This window comes from Osmia bicornis, chromosome 2 (genome assembly GCF_907164935.1).
Source record: "Osmia bicornis bicornis chromosome 2, iOsmBic2.1, whole genome shotgun sequence".
Classification (NCBI taxonomy): domain Eukaryota; kingdom Metazoa; phylum Arthropoda; class Insecta; order Hymenoptera; family Megachilidae; genus Osmia; species Osmia bicornis.
In genome coordinates this window covers 3,275,191-3,293,329 of record NC_060217.1, presented here as the reverse complement: position 1 = coordinate 3,293,329, position 18,139 = coordinate 3,275,191, and the positions used below count along the sequence as shown (strand labels likewise).

General features: G+C 40.1%; 1 protein-coding gene across 1 annotated transcript in view; it reads left to right on the top strand.

The window, feature by feature from the left end:
- Positions 1-18,139, top strand: part of LOC114875501 (serine-rich adhesin for platelets-like) — a 145,633-nt gene that overhangs the window by 59,692 nt on the left and 67,802 nt on the right. The window lies entirely within an intron of this gene.

Here is an 18,139-nt window from a genome sequence, read left to right as displayed (position 1 = left end):
TAATTGTTGCTATGAATTTACCACTTACGGTGCGTTTACTGCGACGGAATCTCCCGTGGCGAAAGGATTAATCAAATAGTTCTACCCGGAGATACCCTTGCTAGACGGAGATTTAATCGATTTACGATTATATCCTCCACTTTTTGCGAATCGAGCGCTATTCCACGAAAGCAACGAGAAGCGGAGAAACTAGTTTTTCGATGAAATACAAGAAAACGTAGAAAAATCGTGAGGATTATCGTTTATCTTCGACTGGTTCCATTCGTTCGGAGCAATTTCATTGGCAAATGATCCGGTGCTTCATTCGAGGTGAATTTAAACCGGTTTCTCATACGACGGACGCGTAAAACTGAAAGGATGAAAATAAAATAATAATCTTGTTGTTTTGAGTATACGCAGGCGATATCTTAGCGAGGAATCCAGAGCGAACGCGTCCGGCCAAGTGAGCCGTGCAAACTTGTCGCGTAAATCGCATCGGTTGCTTGCACCGCGGTGGCATGCAGAAACAGCTAAAGTGCAGCATCGTAAACCTTGATTTCTTTCTGTCCCCGTTGTTCTTTCCCTCTTTCTCAATGCCTCTTCGGTCTCTCTTTCGGTGAACGAAGGAGGCAGACTCTCGATCGTCGGCTGGCAAGTGGAGCACGCCTATAAAATAAATAGCAGCGAACCTTGCCTGCTTCGGTTGCTATTGAACTTTCCAAGTCGCTATAAACCTTTCGGTGCTCCTTTCTCCGGGTTTGTCGCACGTGCCTTATCGATTCTCCCGTCTAATCGATCCACGTCCATCTCCTCGATCGTAGTCGCGATGCTAAGAAACTCCGGAGGAACCCGGAGGTGAATCTTTCGCGGCAGATCCGCTCGGGTTCTAAAGAGATCAGCTTCGATGAAAATGAAGAACCGAAGAGAGATAATGAGATTTGGAAAGCGTCAGAGCGAAGATGGTCTCTCCGATGCCATTAGCAGCGGATAAATCGAAGGTACGAAAAGCGATCAATGGGATGAGTCAAGAGGAAAATGAATAATAGAGCCGAATGGAGATAAATACGGTCGACCTGCGGTCGGTACTCAATTAAAATGCTTTTATCGCTTCAGAGAACCGGATTCCCTTTTGAAAAACTCCGCTACGTTTTAATCCGCTTAGAGATCAGCCGCGAGATTATCGCGTGCATCCGGACGATTCAATAATAATTATTCTTTTCAAGCTGTGTCTCTCAACGTCGACTATTTTTCCCATTGACGTTCCATTAACAGGCTTTTTACGATTTCTCGAACGGTTCGTTAAGAACTACATCGTTGACGAAGAGGGTAGTTTGTTTGAATTGCTCGATTCAAAAAAATTAATCTTCTCCATTAACATTCTATTTTCTCGTTTGGATTTGTTTCTTACTAATAATAATTGAAACACGAAACGAAGTACTGTTTACGTAAAAAATTAGAAAAATTTTAATCTAAGATGGTCACCGGTTTAACGAAATTGGATTCGCTATAATCCTGGCTAATTGTAACAGAAATTTTGCTGTTATCGAAACGGATACGAGTTTTGTAACTCGTTTTAGCATCGTTTAGGCAATGTTTTGCGACAAGGATCCGCGTAAAAGGTTGGCTCAAGGCTGGCCTTTCAATTAGATCACGATACTGGGTTACTCGTAGGTCCATCCACGTTCATAATTAGTCCGAAGATTTTTTAGATCATACCAAAGACGTGGATCGCCGGCCAAGAATCTTTGGTATTCCGCTTTGAAGTTTTACCGAGTGAAGGAATCGCAGTTAGCGGGTTGTTGCGTTTGGAGAAAGATTCCATTTATCTCGTTGAACAAACGAGGCTTCTGAGATTAATGAAACAAGAATGACTGAACGTATACAGAGATATGTATCAAGAGATATTCTGTTTTTTCTTCAAATCTCATTAAAAGAGACTGTTCTGCGTTGAAAATTTCAGATGAAAGATTCGAGAACTAGTCTCGATATTTCTTCAATCTTTTCGATGTATTCCTATCAGACACGTAAGATCCTTCTCAAAGTTCATTGAATTATGAACCGTGCTATCGGTTGCTCGATCGATCGGATCGATCGCTTAAAATCGAGCAGCTATTATCATTCCATTCCGGTCGCTTGGATTATGCTAGGTAATGCAGTATTATTGCTACTCTCTGGCATGGATTTTAATTATCACCAATCGTGAAACGATCTGGTATTTAATTATTAACGATTACTAATCAATTTTAACGCTACACCTCTGAAGATTTTAGTTAATAATCAACGTGGATGTTTCTAGTACTCTATGATCTTCGCTGATATAAATTCATCCATAAACTATAAATTACAATTGATAGATAATTGCTACATTGCATAGAAATAAATAATATAAATTGCATATCAAAATCACGAATACTTGATATATAGAAGTTATCTTTCTTGATACGAGAGTTCGCCTCGAAGGAAGAGACATCGAAAAATGCCATCGACAAAGATTTCGCCGTTATTTATGAGTCGGTGTAAAAACGAATACGAGTTACTCCGTAAGTTGTGCTGAAAAATCAGATTACAATTGGCTGGTGGCGTAGACAGAGAACGAGGAGCCACCTTCTGGGTACGCGTTGATAAGCCTGAAATATGGAACGAAGTATCGCACGAAAAGCGTACACGATGAAATATGGCGAACGATGGTACCGGTTCATTTTTACTGTTACTTCGACGTCTGTTAGGAACCTTTACAAAGGACAATGCCTCGCTCCAGGCAATTTTGAGAGATGTCCATCGAATGGATTCTATAAATGGTACCTTGCAATTATGTTCGAGATCACGTTGTGAATTATCGAATTGCACCAGACGTTTGAGAAAATATTATTCTTGCTAGAAGAATTTCTGCCCATGGCTCAAAGACATTCCTTTTCGTCTGCTAAATATTGAACTACCCAGGTAGATCATTGTTGAACAGTATTTTTAGTTCGGAATGAATATTAATTTTTAATGAAATCGGTATTGCATGTAACGAAAGTGAGAATCCGACTGATTCATGGAAGGTTTCGTACTTTAGAGGCCATACCCTTGAACCATTCACCTGTTCTCTCGGAACGTTACGCTCGGATTATCTGATCGTAATAACAGGACGAGCAAACCGATTGCCGGTGAGGTTTAATTGCAACGAACTGCAGTCTCACGTGTGTCTGCAGCCATACCATTGGTCGGATTTAACGCTTTTTACACTCGCGATCTCTTTGAGACTCGCGTCGATACTGGTGGATTGTGTTTCATTAGAATCCAATTGCAGAAATGATACGTCTGGTATCAGTGCACGTAATCGCGGTCGAATTGTCAATCGAAATCAATTGCATTCGTCTGCATCATGTCGCGAAGGATTCCGTTACGTTGATCTTGTTGAAGGAATGTTAGCGAAATCGCAAGTGAAATTTCTTTCGATGAATTATTAATTAAGCAATGCCGTCGAAAGTGGCACGCGAAGAAATTCGAGAACAGAAATGGAGGACGTTCAAAGAAGGCAAGGCGATTGTAGTCGATGCAAATTAAATTGAGGAAGAAGGAATTATGAATCTTCGAGCAACGGTTATCTTTAAATAGAAAGGGAAGAATTCGAGGGATCTGTCGAATAAACAAAACAGGATTAAAGGATACTAATCTTCGATCAAAATTCCTTTGATAATTCCTTTCCTAAAATAGAAGCATTCGAGAAAGTTTATAAGGAAACGAAATTAAATCAAGGAAGAAGGAATTAGCAATTTTCGAACAAAATTTCTTGGATATCTTTTTTGGAAATTCTTTTTTATTCCCCACTCACGTTTTGTTGTTGTGGATTTATCTGGCTGGTCGGTATCGAAAATCGATCACGAGGAAACGTTTTACCTTGCACGCATCGCAAACGCTTCGACCGCAAATTCCTCCGTAAGTGACTTAAGTGGCCGATTTGGCTGGCATCGAAGAAGTATTAGCTGCGAACGATCGCTCCTCCCTTGTTCTCTCATTACACGCGTGCCTTGGATTTTTTACGCGAATCGAACGGTCAAGAAATTTACCAGAAAATCGTTTCTCTCGTCCATCGACGAGGTCCGATTATGATAGCAACAATTGCGTTCGACTTTCTCCGAATCGTTTCCACCAGGAATTTGAATCATAGAAGCATGTATCGTGTGCCATACGGAAATGACTTTAATTGACTTTCGAAACTCTGCATGCGAGTTATTTAATTGTAGATAAGGGTTCGAATAGAGTGAAATTTACTCGAACGTAATTAGGGGTTACAAATGTGTTGTTGATATTTAATCGAAGATTAATAACATAATTTCCTACAATTTTTCATCACAAATTGAATTTTAATATTCAGTAATCCTTGCTATATTTAAGCAGTGAAACCTTCGTTAAAAAATTTTTCGCTTATCGATTTTAAAAAGCAAGGTCGAGATTATACAGGATTTACAGAGACCAGCCCACAAACAATGGTTGTAAAAAGTGACGCGTAAAAGGGTGAGCGCGAGAGAAGCAATAAAGCATCAGGCTGGTTCCATCAGGACGATATGTTTTTCACGAACCGTGGCAGCAAGCCTGGAATTTAGGGCGTGCTGCCATTCCAGCGGTAATTGCTGACCAGCAACGGATAATTAACACGGCATTAAGGAGTTATCTCGGCAAATCTATCGTTGGAGCCAGTCTCGAAACGCCTCTTCGCCGTACGAGCCAGATGTTCGCCTAGTCTGAATTACGAGCCACTCTCACGCCAGCTCGCCACCATGGAAAAGAGTTCGTCGTTTCGCCGAGCAATCTCGGCTATACACCTATCTCTAAGACTGTTTAATTGCCTTGACAAAATTACGGCAGCTCGTTATTGCTGATAATGGACCAACTATTCGTGTCTCGGATAACCTTGTACAAAGAACAGTACAAGATTACTCCTTGTATCATTCGTTTATATTGGGTTGTTAACGAGTGAAATATCAAATTGGAAATTAAACGAAGATGACGTTAAAAGTTTTGAGAATCAATCGATTACAAATTGCATATTTAGATGAATTTCGTCATCAGTGAAGGGAGCGTGGAATCGGTGACGTTCAATGAACTGTTGCTCACTCGTCTGTGATTTTTTTTTTTTTTCACTCACGGTTTCTACACTTTCTATCGTGGGTCATTGTAATGCACGCATCGTCCGTCCAGCGATGATTCAGCGAGTCTTTTCTCGGGAAATCGCGGGGAACGATGAACTCTCGAACTCTTACGTGTCGACTAATTTCCTTGGAACGGTTGTGTCGATGCCATGAGAAACGCGTAGTGGCTCGTTTTCGTAACGCGGTTATTAATTATACGTGACGGCAATGACGATTGAAATACGGAGGGGCAGGTTGAACGAGGGAGATTGAGCGATGAGGGATCAGCCGAGTTTACGAGTAGTCGTATCATTTGCTTCAAGATTGATCGCGTGCTATATCTGTTGCAATGTAACGAGAATTAATTTCGATGTTGAGTGGAATGCCAAGCATGTTTCTGCAAGGTACGTTAAGCAAGATTACGCTGATACCTGTACCAATCCTCTAAATTCCAAATCTTGGAACCACAATAATATTTTTGTTCAGTTATACCGGAAGTTAAATCGCAAAGCTTTCTTTCATTAATTATTCAATAATGCAATATTTAATGCAATGATAATCAATCTGTAAAAGCAATCAGTGTCAAACACCATTGTACTGTTAATTTAAATTCATTAAAAATCAGCCAACTAGAGAAGATTTATATGGTATTTCCTTACGTAAAGATCCATAGATATGTACTTCGAGAAGATTAGATTACGAGTCTACTTCCGTGTCGGTACGGCACGATCGATCATTTTTAAACGGAATATCGTAAATCGTGGCCAGGCTGCTTAGACGACCATTTTTGGTGAACGCGTTGCTAGCAGCAAGCACTGCCGGGCTTGACCTTTATGGGCATCGTTACGAATCACCGTGAAATCGTCCTGGAACGAATGCGGAGACGCGATGCTGCATCCTGACGTGAATTATACACACGAGTTAACCGTACTTCCTCTTGAACTTTCTCTGTTCCAGCCACCCGGCGCGCGTCCTGGGCGCCATTGAAGCGCCGTGAAAACACCCGTTCACGGGTATCGCGCGGAAAAGGTACGCTCGAGGTAACAGGTGCATCGATTACCACGATTACCAGGACTTCCACGAATTTTACTTGCCAACAGATTTTCTATTTATCCGTTTTTCTTGACAAGTTTGTTAACCAAAACGGTACAGTTTCACTAGAAAATTTTCTCACGTAACCGAAGGGAACTTTTACCTTCGTTTCTTGTTTATCAAGCGTTTATGCAAGATTATCTTGCCGAGGATTGCAAATAATAACGCGCAATCATTTTTCGTATCGAGCCTCGGTATCGTTGTTCCCCTTTCGAATCGCGTTTAATGTCTCGCGAAGCTTTCGCAAGCGTGATGATTTCACCGGGTACATCGTGTACCTATCAAGCAAACCTGAAAGCACTTAACAACGATCAGGTAGCCGAGGTGCGTACTACAAGCCCGTGGATCTCTTCTCACGGTGGTTCGATCGTCGTTGAAATAGCCGACGATTTCTCTCTCGACCCGTGTCTACTCCCACTTTCTAAACAAGGTCTTCGGGTTTTGATTATAAGATTAATATAATCAACTTCGAAGCAGTGATTACCGTGTCTATTCGCCGTTATTAACACTTGCTTCAGAAGTTCAGAGAAATACTCCATTGAAAATATCTCGCGATCAAAGCCTCCTAGACGCATTCACGAAAGATTTTTCGAGACGCACCCATGGATCAATAAAAGCGGTATAATAAAATATAAAAAGAGAAGAACGACCTGGGCGCGAACGGAGTGGCAACGGTACAAGGGTATGGAACGAATCGCTTAAGTTAAAGGTATATACGCAGGCACGTTCGACAAGAGAGACGAATCGTCCGGGTTAAAGGTCCCTGATAGATGTTCCGAGATAAGGATGCTCGCTATCTCGATTTCACCGGTGCCCATCGGTGCACACGCGCGGCTCGCGGATTGAAATCTGGTATTGCGTTTCACCAGGAAGCCGAGGGATTCCCTCTCGATCGGGAACGTGGAATGTGGATAATATGTGGCAATCGGGCCGTAACTCTTGTAACTCTATTGTGAATCATTGCGGCCGATGGACCTCGCGAACGAATCCCCGCATGCAAATTGATCCTTTTTCCATTGTGCAACCGGGCAGAAATTGGATATTGCGCGTACTGTTGCTTCTCCCTGATAACGACTAATGTCTCCTGTACACGATACGCTATTACGTTAGCTAGTAGAAGTTACCTGGGTTAATGTCGCTTAAATGAATGTATTCGGGTTAAACTGAACGGGACTTGGATTGTACAACTTCATTACCATTTCTAATTTACAGCTTCGTTTTGCAATTTTAAATATTTGGTAAATTATAATTTGTAAACTTCTACAGTGGGGTATCAAAAATGAGTCTTTCGTGTTTGTGTTGAAATAGAGCCACAATTTTATGGTTTTTACATTGTGCAACTTTTAATCAATAATTCGCCACTATTAATACCTATATAAGAAAATACTTATAAAAATAAACAAAGTTTTACTGCAATTACTGTCTCAATTATTTTCGGCATACTTTCGATGCATTTAAACTAATTTTAAGCAATTCATTTTGATTGCTTTATTTCTAGCCCATACTTCTATCAAACGTTCTATCAATTGACATTTATTACTAATAATAAATATTTCCACAAATTTTCGATGGGGTTGAGATCCAAAGAATTTCTAGACCAATCAAGAACTTCACTTTTTTCAACCCTGTATCATAATTTTACAAGTATCAATACATCATAAAAATTAATATTTATGTAAAATCATCAATTTATGCGAGTGGCTCTAATAAATTGATCATCCACTGTATTTGAATAATGAAAAGGATAATCTAGCGATGTCCATTACTGGAATAGCATCTATTTCCATGACAAGATCGCTACTTGGCGCATTAAGGAAACGGCGAATGAAGTGACACCGCACGCGGCTCGAACACGATGGAGCAAGTGTCGGAAGCTACGTCTGCGATAATATTATCCTGTTACACAATATCGTAACATAAAGGAGGTACTATTGGCGTGGCTTACGTTACATCGAAACCAGTCGAGAAAACATAGCGCGCATTATTACGAACACGAGCGTTATTTATGCATCGAGCTTCTGCTCGTGAGCCAGGATACCTTCGACGTTTCCTTGAGAAAATCGCTTCGCTTCTTGTCCGAGAGAATTCCTGCCACGACATTTGCCAGCGTAATGGCGCGTTCGTCTATCCACACTTCCTGAAGACGGTTTTCTAGAGTTTCTGATATCGCGGCTAGGAGATACACGGGATAGTTCCATTCTTCTCGGAAGAAGTTACGATGTTGGACACGATAAAGCTGTTCGTTTCACGACACGAACGATTTATTTTCTATACGAATGATAGATGAACTATTAACGATAGAATTGAGATTGGAAATCAGATTGATAAATAAATGAAAATATTTATTAGAAATTTTGTAATCTACAATACTCAGTTTCATTGTGATAATTGTACTTAAGAATTTAAACATTAATCTCTTATCGAAATTTTGTATAAAATTAATTGAATAGTAAATTGATCTCGTTGCTAATCCTCTTCTATTTCGTTTCTGTTACAGGTATTATATAATGTTCAACTTCCATCGCTGTGTACAGTGAAACTACCCAAACGATAAATCATAGGATCACGTAAGTTTGCGATTCAACTTGTTCTCTTTTAGCGTTGATGGATCATTTCGTCTCAATTGCAGCTCGCTCTCGAGCAAATAAAATTTATAATAAGTTGTGGTTACCATATTTCTTGCGGTGTGAAATTTAAGGTTTACGGTGAATGTGTAATTTACGATTGAATTTTAGAATTTGGACATGTTGAAATTACGATTATCAGTTGAAATTTCATTTGAAATTATGAAAGTTTCTTTGTTCCATATTTTAATGACGGATGAATACATTATAAAGCAGGCGTTAACAGGTATTTCCGACAGTTCTCAAAACAAACTGCGCTCCGAGTAAATTAATTGCCTTGCATAACTCGACTAGCCTTGTGAACCAGCACTATTCCCGTTTGGTGGCCACGATACGCGCATAAATAACCGGCAAGTATCTTTGGAAATCGCTCGTGCGTCCGCGTGAACATGCATCGCGAATGCATGGCTCCGTTTCCCATGAGTTTCACCGGTCATAAGCGTTCCATTGAGGAAAACGATCTATAGGTCAACATAATGGAATTAATTCAGAGTACCAATCTATTTTTCATTTCTCCTTATTATTAATCCTTTGCATTCGAACTTGGACTTAAATTAATTATAGTATTATTATTAATTTTCTATCAGTGTAGGATAAAAATTTATTCATATGAAAGGAGAAGGTTACATAGAAGATTAACCCATTGAAATAATGCAAGAATTTTGTTGAATATTGTCAACGATTAACTTTTATTTCCTTAAAAGGAAAAATCTATTTTTCATTTCTCTGCGGGCCATTATTAACCCTTTGCACTCGAACTTGGACCTAAATTAATTATAGTATTATTATTGATTTTCTATCAGTGTAGGATAAAAATTTATACATATGAAAGGAGAAGGTTACATAACAAATTAACCCATTGAAATAATGCAAGAATCTTGTTGAATGTCAACGATTAACTTTTACTTCCTTAAAAGGAAAAATCTATTTTTCATTTCTCTGCGGGCCATTATTACCCCTTTGCACTCGAACTTGGACCTAAATTAATTATAGTATTATTATTAATTTTCTATCAGTGTAGGATAAAAATTTATACATATGAAAGGAGAAGATTACGTAACAAAGTAACCCATTGAAATAATGCAAGAATCTTGTTGAATGTCAACGATTAACTTTTACTTCCGTAAAAGAAAAGTGGTTAATAGCGTTTCGAATTTCCTCCGTGCTTATCATTTGGCGAAATAGTGGTTTCCTCGTCGGTCGACGAGCAAAGTGCTGTTCTCTGTCAAACGGCTCATGTAATTAGCAAGCGAATGCGCGATAACGAACACGAGAGACGTGGTCTTCTGTACTTACTCGTGACCTCGTTACCATCGGTTTCTTCGCTCGGTAGCGCCAATGTCGGCTAATCGCTCGTTAGCGATGACTAAAGCCGATCTCGCTGTAACGAGGCGAGATCGATTCTCTTCGACGTGCTCACGAACCTGCCTTTGTAAAACGTGCCAACAACCGGACCTCTATCCTGGTCAAATCGAATTTCCACTATCGTCATTTTAACATCACTTAACATTAGTCGTCAAAGTTTGATTCTTCTAAAATTTCTAATTTCTAATTTTTAATAGTGAAATAAAAATTTCCAAATTATTGAAATATTTTTATAATTTGACAATTAACATTCTTTCAAATTTGCTTAATCAACGAACGAACAAATTTTAAAGGATCTTCACGATCAGATACAATAAATAATTATTCGATCGATGAGTTTGAAGTTCGATGACCTTCATCGCTGTTCGAGCAACGAATAGACCATACGAAGTGGTAGTCATTAATTTGGTGAGAGGAGACCGTGTTTTATCATTATCGTCCTAATCATCGCAAGGATGTTCCCGTTATTTCCAGCCGGTTCGATCGTGGGAATAACAGGCGGCTCGTTTCGGGTTCGAAGGATCAATAGCCATCGATATTTGGTCGTGGCTGGCCGTTTTCGATCTAGCCGCGATACAAATCAGATCATAAATCACGGGAATAATTGAAATTGCGGTAAACTCTCCGCTGCACCGTTTCCTTCTGTTATCCAGCTGTTATGCAATTTTCTGAGGTAAATACGTCGATTAGGTTCAACGATCACAATCGCACCGGTGAATCATAAAGCTTGAATGCAACGACCTAAACGATCGACCTCGCGAAAATCAATAACCTTTTCCTTTCTGGGGAAACTGGAGTGAACGTAGGGTTTCCGTGGTGGGAAACGCGTGTTCGTTAAACAATACGATTAAGAAATTCGATTGATTAATTAAGTATTCCGAGATACATCGGTTGATTAATCTTCTTAGAACGATTGACTCAAGTAAAATTAGCTCTCGATCTCGCAAGATACCGATTTTCATTTCATTGCATGCGAGTAATTTACAAATTAGTCGATGTAATTAGGTACGTAACTCTATGATCGATGATTTTTAAATGATCCAGGTCGGTTTAAATGAACAGCTTGCGCCAGTTCGCGGTTTCCTTCTCTTTCCTAACCCCATTGAACCGCCTCTCGATCGTTTGCGAAGGGTAATCACAGAGTAGACGAGCTAACGAGTAGTAGCTATTTACATAAAAACGCGAAATTCCAAGCATGTACAGCATACCTTTATTTCATGCATGTTTTGTACCTTTTTCTTTAGCAAACATCGAGCCTGTCGTAAACCATTGTACCGTTTAGCTTCCTATCGGTACCGTTACGAATGCAGCGAATATTCCAATACTATTGATTAAGCTTCGATAAATCACTTTTCAACTATTTCAACGTCTTTAAATAAATGACCAATGCTTGCTTACTTCTTTGAAAAATCACGATAAAAATACCTGTTATCTGCCGGAGGAATTCTTCAGGCATTCCCTTGACCGGCTGCGAATCGCTGATTCTCTTACAGGCAATACCGCAGCCAGGTAATCAAAGTTACCTGGCAATCGTAGAAACACGGCGTTCACACTTCCGCCGTGAAATTGCGGGATCTCGTGAGAGTAGGTTCGACAACCTGGCTGCGTAGAATTGCGTACACGCTTGTTGAGCATACGCACGTACACTGCCTTTCATAAATAACTGCGAGCTTTATGATATTCGGAAGAGTTCATACAAAGTGGAATTAAATTATCATAAAAAGTAATTTTAAAAAATCATAAATAATACAAATCAGGAATTTAATAATACCTCGCTTTACGGCCTAGATACGTTCCGGAAAAGTTGGCCGTAAAGCGAAAAGCCGTATAACGAATCAATTATTTTCATACAAATCCATACAAATTCAATTGGATCTGTTCCAATTTTTTATAAATAATATAGTTTTTAGTTCATAAACCATTTTATTCTTTTTATTTCCTATAAAAATGCTTACATAAAAATAAAAGTACATTTTTTTTTGGCCGTATAACGAAACATTGTGGGCCATAAATCGAAAAAGTGCCATAATTAAAAAAGGCCGTATAGCGAGGTATAGGTGTATATAGAGATTCTTAAAGTCCATAGTTCATAGAAAAAAAAATATATATATTTCAATCCATAATTTATTTTTACCATTACTGACACCTGTATATTTGTACGCCAAATTTACCAGACGTCCAGATACTTATGAACAGAGGTGTACGCACATACATTGCAGACATAAGTGCGATGTTACGCGTTAAGATGATTATCAAACACCATACGAAACGAGGATTCGAATCGTCAAACGTGATGGCCGTTTACCACAGATCCACGCCACGATAGGAATTCTTCGATGAAGTAATCGCTTGTTTTCGCGTACATCCCGTTCCCTTACCGCTGCTCGATCCTTTTTCTTCTTCCTTTCTGTCTGCCCCTGCTCGTCCTTGTATCCTATGATTGATATTTTCACGATTTTATCTGACCATTCCCCTCTATGTTATTTTCGCTGACCATTCGTTTCGATGTTGTTTCCTTCCATGTGTATCCGTCTGGGTTCCAGATTGTGTTTTGGAATATTAAAGAATTTCGTAATTCGAGACGATGCTCCTCTTCTTTTCGATATCTTTCCCTCGATCTCGAATAAATGCAAATTCACAAGATTATCATAGAATCACCGCGGTTTGCTCGAAATGTAATCGTGTTTCGTAAGCGTTAGCTAACGCGTTTGATAGAAATTCTTAGGATACCTTGGCGAGACAAACGCGAACGGAAAGAAGCATTTCCTAAGAAATCAGGCTCGAAAATCAGGAACAGAGCAGCTTAACGAAAGATCTGTCACTTTTTGCCGGTATTCACGAGGGTGTTAAATGCCTGGGAAAGTTCCTGCTCTTGTTCGACTTACGTACACGTTGCACGACCCATACAATCATGAGAAGCTAGAGATAAATCTCTGTAATTTCAATCCCTTATTTGCGCGATAACTTGGTGGTTCTCTTAAATTGCAATCTATCACTAGAATGTATAATTTAATTAAAAATTATTTCACATTTCTCTATACACTCTTAGCTCAATTAAAATTGATCAAAGTTCCAAACTTATCTCCTACACGACATTCTACACGCTCACGATTTGCAAGCAAATTATCGGCGAATTCCTTCGTTCTCCAAAGAATTTCACAAAGCTGAACAGCTGTATCTCCGCTCGGCCACGTATCTCACAATACACCTTTCCACTCTTTCCTTGGATCTAGCAATTCTTAAAAATCGTCGAACGAACTAACGACTGGGGTGAATTATCGGTGAAACCGTAAATGGATAAACATTGCCCCGGACATCCGATCCGTTGGCGCGAATAAACCGCTGATTTTTCGCAGGTCTCGAGATTTATGATTATACAAAAGGCAGGCGTTATAGGTGCAACAGCAATGCATTCACGGTAACGCCGGCCACGTAGTCGAGGAGAGATCACGGAGTCGAGAGAAGCTCGCCTCTAAAATATACACACGACCGTGACACCGGCTATGCCGATAATTTAACCCAGCCACTTTTTTTTTCCTCTTTCTTTCTTCTTTTTGTTCGTTAGGGCAGGTGAGGTGTGCTAAGGGGTCTATGCGATCTACACCGGTTCTAGAAGATACAACCGCGTTAATAAAGCAGGTGCACGACCGGTGGGTATACACGAGACGCGTCAGTCGGCGTTAATGCTTCCTATGAACGATCCCAGCTGGTGTACACTCGTCTCCCTTCTCGACGCGTTAATTCGCGGTAATTCATTCTGCAAACGCGAATACCGTCGCCTTGGGAACGGGTTTTTCGAGGAAAATTATACTCGTCCCTGAAACAGCGTCTGTGACAAGGTTTCCTTTGATTAATAGGTAAATTTCATACTGATTTTCTGAGTCTGAAGATCTGTCAGCTTTGAATGATAAACCTTTGGATATTTTATTTGAAGTATTTACGATTTCAGTAGTTTCTAATTAATGATTCAGGTGATTCTATTACTCATCTGGTTCGTAAATTCCTTTCTCTTTTAATGCGTTCCTCGTTGATTTCATCTGTTGTCCCGATTAAATTATAACACTCTATCCTCCACTCGCTTGTATCGTTGCAGTCTATTTCCGTTCGCGATCAATGTAATCACGTTTACAGGAATTCATAGCGTCGTAGATTCTGAGCTTACAAACCGTGCCAGCGTGTGTAGGTACAGCCGGGGGGGTGTCAATGGATATTCATTATTCTATAAATTTCAGTATTATAGGCTAAAGTCGCGTTGCTTTGAATTTATGGCAACGAAGGGGGCTACAGGGTCGTCTCTTTGCCAGTTCCACCTGTCCTTCTTTAAGGTCCGCGCTTATTGGGATGTAAAATGTTATTTTGTATCATTGCTTTAGAAGTAGGTCTTTCCGAGTGCACATCGAATGTCAATAAATTTCTTCTTAGTAACATGTTACACACCAACGTGGATAAATTAAATTAAGAAATTATGTGGTGAAATAAATTAAGCACTTAGCCAGAAGGTACATAATTGGACACCATAGGGGGAAAAGTAAATAGTGAATACTCAGGTGCTACGAATACCATAAGTCTGATTTAAGTATAAGTGGCAAAACGTATAAGGTATACCAGATCAATAATTTACATATATTTAAAACTTTCCATTGAATGGAAAATCGCTCGTAAAAAGGCGAAGGGAATTTCCGCATCGTGGAGGTAGGAAAAATTTCCAGCAATTTCGAGTCGGTGGAAGGAGAAGTATGACCGTCATAAATTATCGCGTTTGGTCTCTATCGAAGGTGTGTACCCACCTACCAGCTGAATTGCGAGACAATCCCGTGGCGAAGAAACTCTTCGTTTCTTCGATTTACTGTTCGCCGCTTCGCGATTTCCTTTCACCTAACGGTTCCCATGCACCCGGCTTAATGGCTGGAAGAAAGGTTTCCCCGGAGGAAAGCAAAATCGTCGAGTAACCCCCTTCAGATTCTTTTTATCCCGCGTATATGTTCCGTTCACTCGCGATTCCTTTCCGATAAAAGCGCGGGACGCGGCTCACAGGTGAAAGCCAAACCGTCGGCTCATCCTCAAAGCATTCTATTAACTCGATCTTAGACACGAGTGAATCTGCGATCAAATTCAAAATAACAGCATCCTTTTTTTCACCTGTACACTTTGAAACGGCTTAACAGGTGGTCTCGTTGATGGGCGCATTTATCTCACTAACTTTCTCCTTTGATGCTGTTTCCAACTATCCATAGATAGTTTACATCGTCAGGTATTCTATTGTTCGGTATTGTTCACAGAAATTTTTCATTGTAACGCGATTATCAAACGACTATCGCGTTCTTGTATTTCAACACAGCCGGTAATATCGAAAGCATCAATCGTACAAGGATAGTCCTGGATGATTATCGCGATTGAAATTTATCTTTCGTACGATGTTCCCGCATCCGACGCGTTCGCAGCATCCGACGATTACACGACACAGCCGGCTACCGGTGTACACCGACGGCACTTGGTCGCATCCTTTGATACGTACCTACAATCCTAATCCCTCGTGCTTACATCGCCGTTGTCCGTGAAATTGCATAATATAATCCACCCACGGTCGCGAAAACTGTTCGCCAGAGTGGGTGCACGGTACCACCCAGACAGAAGTGCGGCGCGAAGCTTTGAATAATGAAACGAAAGGTGAGGAACGTGAATTTACGAGCGAAGAAAAGATACATATGTGCGGGATTTTTCCCTGGACAAATAACAGGGAGCTTTTCTCCGCTCGCGTCATTGCTTCTTCCATTCTCAAATCGCTTGAATATCCCTCGGTAATGAAACACAACGTATTCGTCGAAAGGGTCATGAATATCCTGTCGGATGGCTCGTTGACACGAGATTCTTCTTCTGCCGCGATTCGACGGACCACCAGCGAACGCTGCTCGTTCGGGACATTCTTCAACGAGCGTGCCATTCTCGCGCGTATGACGCGGAGTTGAAGCGTGTTCGCGGAGCCGCACAGGTGTCGAACGTCCTCGAGGTGAGGTTTTAATTGGTCCTCGAATACCACTCGCGCGCACGGTGGCTCGATCACGCTCGTTCACGCTCCAAAAATCCGCGCCCAACGGTCCGGGAGGTTTAACGATCCATCTCGGACGGTTGGCGTTTCGTGTAAGCCGCGAAACGATCGTAAATATCGAACTCGCGTGCGTTGGATCAATTAACCGGGCGCGCGCGTAAGCTTGGTGACTGGTCTCGGAATATTTTCGACGATGCGCAATGCCTCCGCTGCTTAAATGCCTTTTAATGCGCGATTAGCGCGGCACGGGGTAAAAATGAGGAGTCGTTTAACTTTCGTACGAATTTACTCGCTGTACGCGGCGCGAAGCGTGACGCGTATCGAGAAATGAAAATAATCTTTAACAGGTGTGATTTTTTTCAAGCAATATTTATCGCTGCACATGGTGTATGCACAGCGAATGTATCTTTCTTCTTGATACAAGATTCTTGGAAGACTCGATGCAAGATAAATCTCTAAGGAACGCGGATAAATGCACCTGCGAGGTGGTCAGTCTCTCCGGAGACGTTTTAACCCTTTAGATTGAAAGTAATTTTCGAAGCTTCTTATTATGAACTTTGCAATTTCGATGATACATAGAAAGAAGAAAGTATAGTGAGTGATCAAATTATTAGAGCCATGGTATGAAAAATGGGTTTTCCGTGTTTGTGGTGAAATAGAACCACAATTTTAAGGTTTTTACATTTTGTAACTTTTAATCAATAATTCTCCACTATTGATATATAAAAAAATAAACAAATACATTTAAAAGATTATATTTACACATGTATGTTAGTATTTCGTAACGCCACCTTTTGCTGCAATTACTGACTCGATTCTTTTTTATCAAACGTTCAATCAATTGACATTTATTACTAATAATAAATAATTTCTACAAATTTTCGATGGGGTTGAGATCCGAAGAATTTCTAGGCCAGACAAAAACTTTCACTTTTTTCAACTGTGTATCATAATTTTACAAGTATCAATACATCATAAAGAAATAATAAAAACTTCGTTTAACTCGGTTTTCATTTAAGAATGAATGATATTTATGTAAAATCATCAATTTATGCAAGGGGCTCTAATAATTTGATCACCCACTGTAATTGATACAAAGAGGATACGAATCATCGTAGCGATCGCTGTCAAACGCGATGAAGCAACCAATTTCCAGATGATCATCTATAAAAAAAAAAAAGAAAAAAAAGAAACACAGCTAGAAATTAAAGGACAATGATCCAGCAAAGCCGGCAGGCTCAAGCAAATCATTTTAAATCTCTGTAATCCGCTCATACATTGTTCGACATAAGTTGGCCCGAGATAAAAATCAAGACTCACGAATCGAATCTTCTCTCAGCATGAGTCGAGAAAAGTATTCGATCCTTTGTTATTGAAATCGTTCCTAAGCCGGTTAGCCGGCGGAAAATGTATTTTACAAATGATCCTAAACTATGCTGTATAAATAACACTGTATGCACGCTTATTGTCGCGACCGGCTTCTGGAACTAGCGACGCTTTCAAACGACAGCATTATGTGGGACGCGGCGAACGCATTCAGACGCAGCGGAGATCGCGCCACAACAGGCAGTTTGTATTCCAAGAGATACCAAAGCGTGTTGGAGGCCAATTTCGTCCGCATCCTTCGAATCCATACGAGTTTAACAATCGAAGAAGAGTTGCATTATAATTTTGTAAAAAAACTTTCAAATTTGATATAAATGAGAAATAATTAACAGCTGATTATTCAAGGACGTTGATCCATAGTAGAAATCAAGTATGCAAAAGTGTGAAGTAGACGCGTGGGTAAAATTGATCGCAAGAATAATTACACGAAGGTGTGAAACGAGCGTTAAAATAATGTGTAGCGTGCAACGAATCAGTGAATGTAATCGAACAATCCTAAAGTAAATGTAGAAGAACAAAAACAAGGAGGTTCT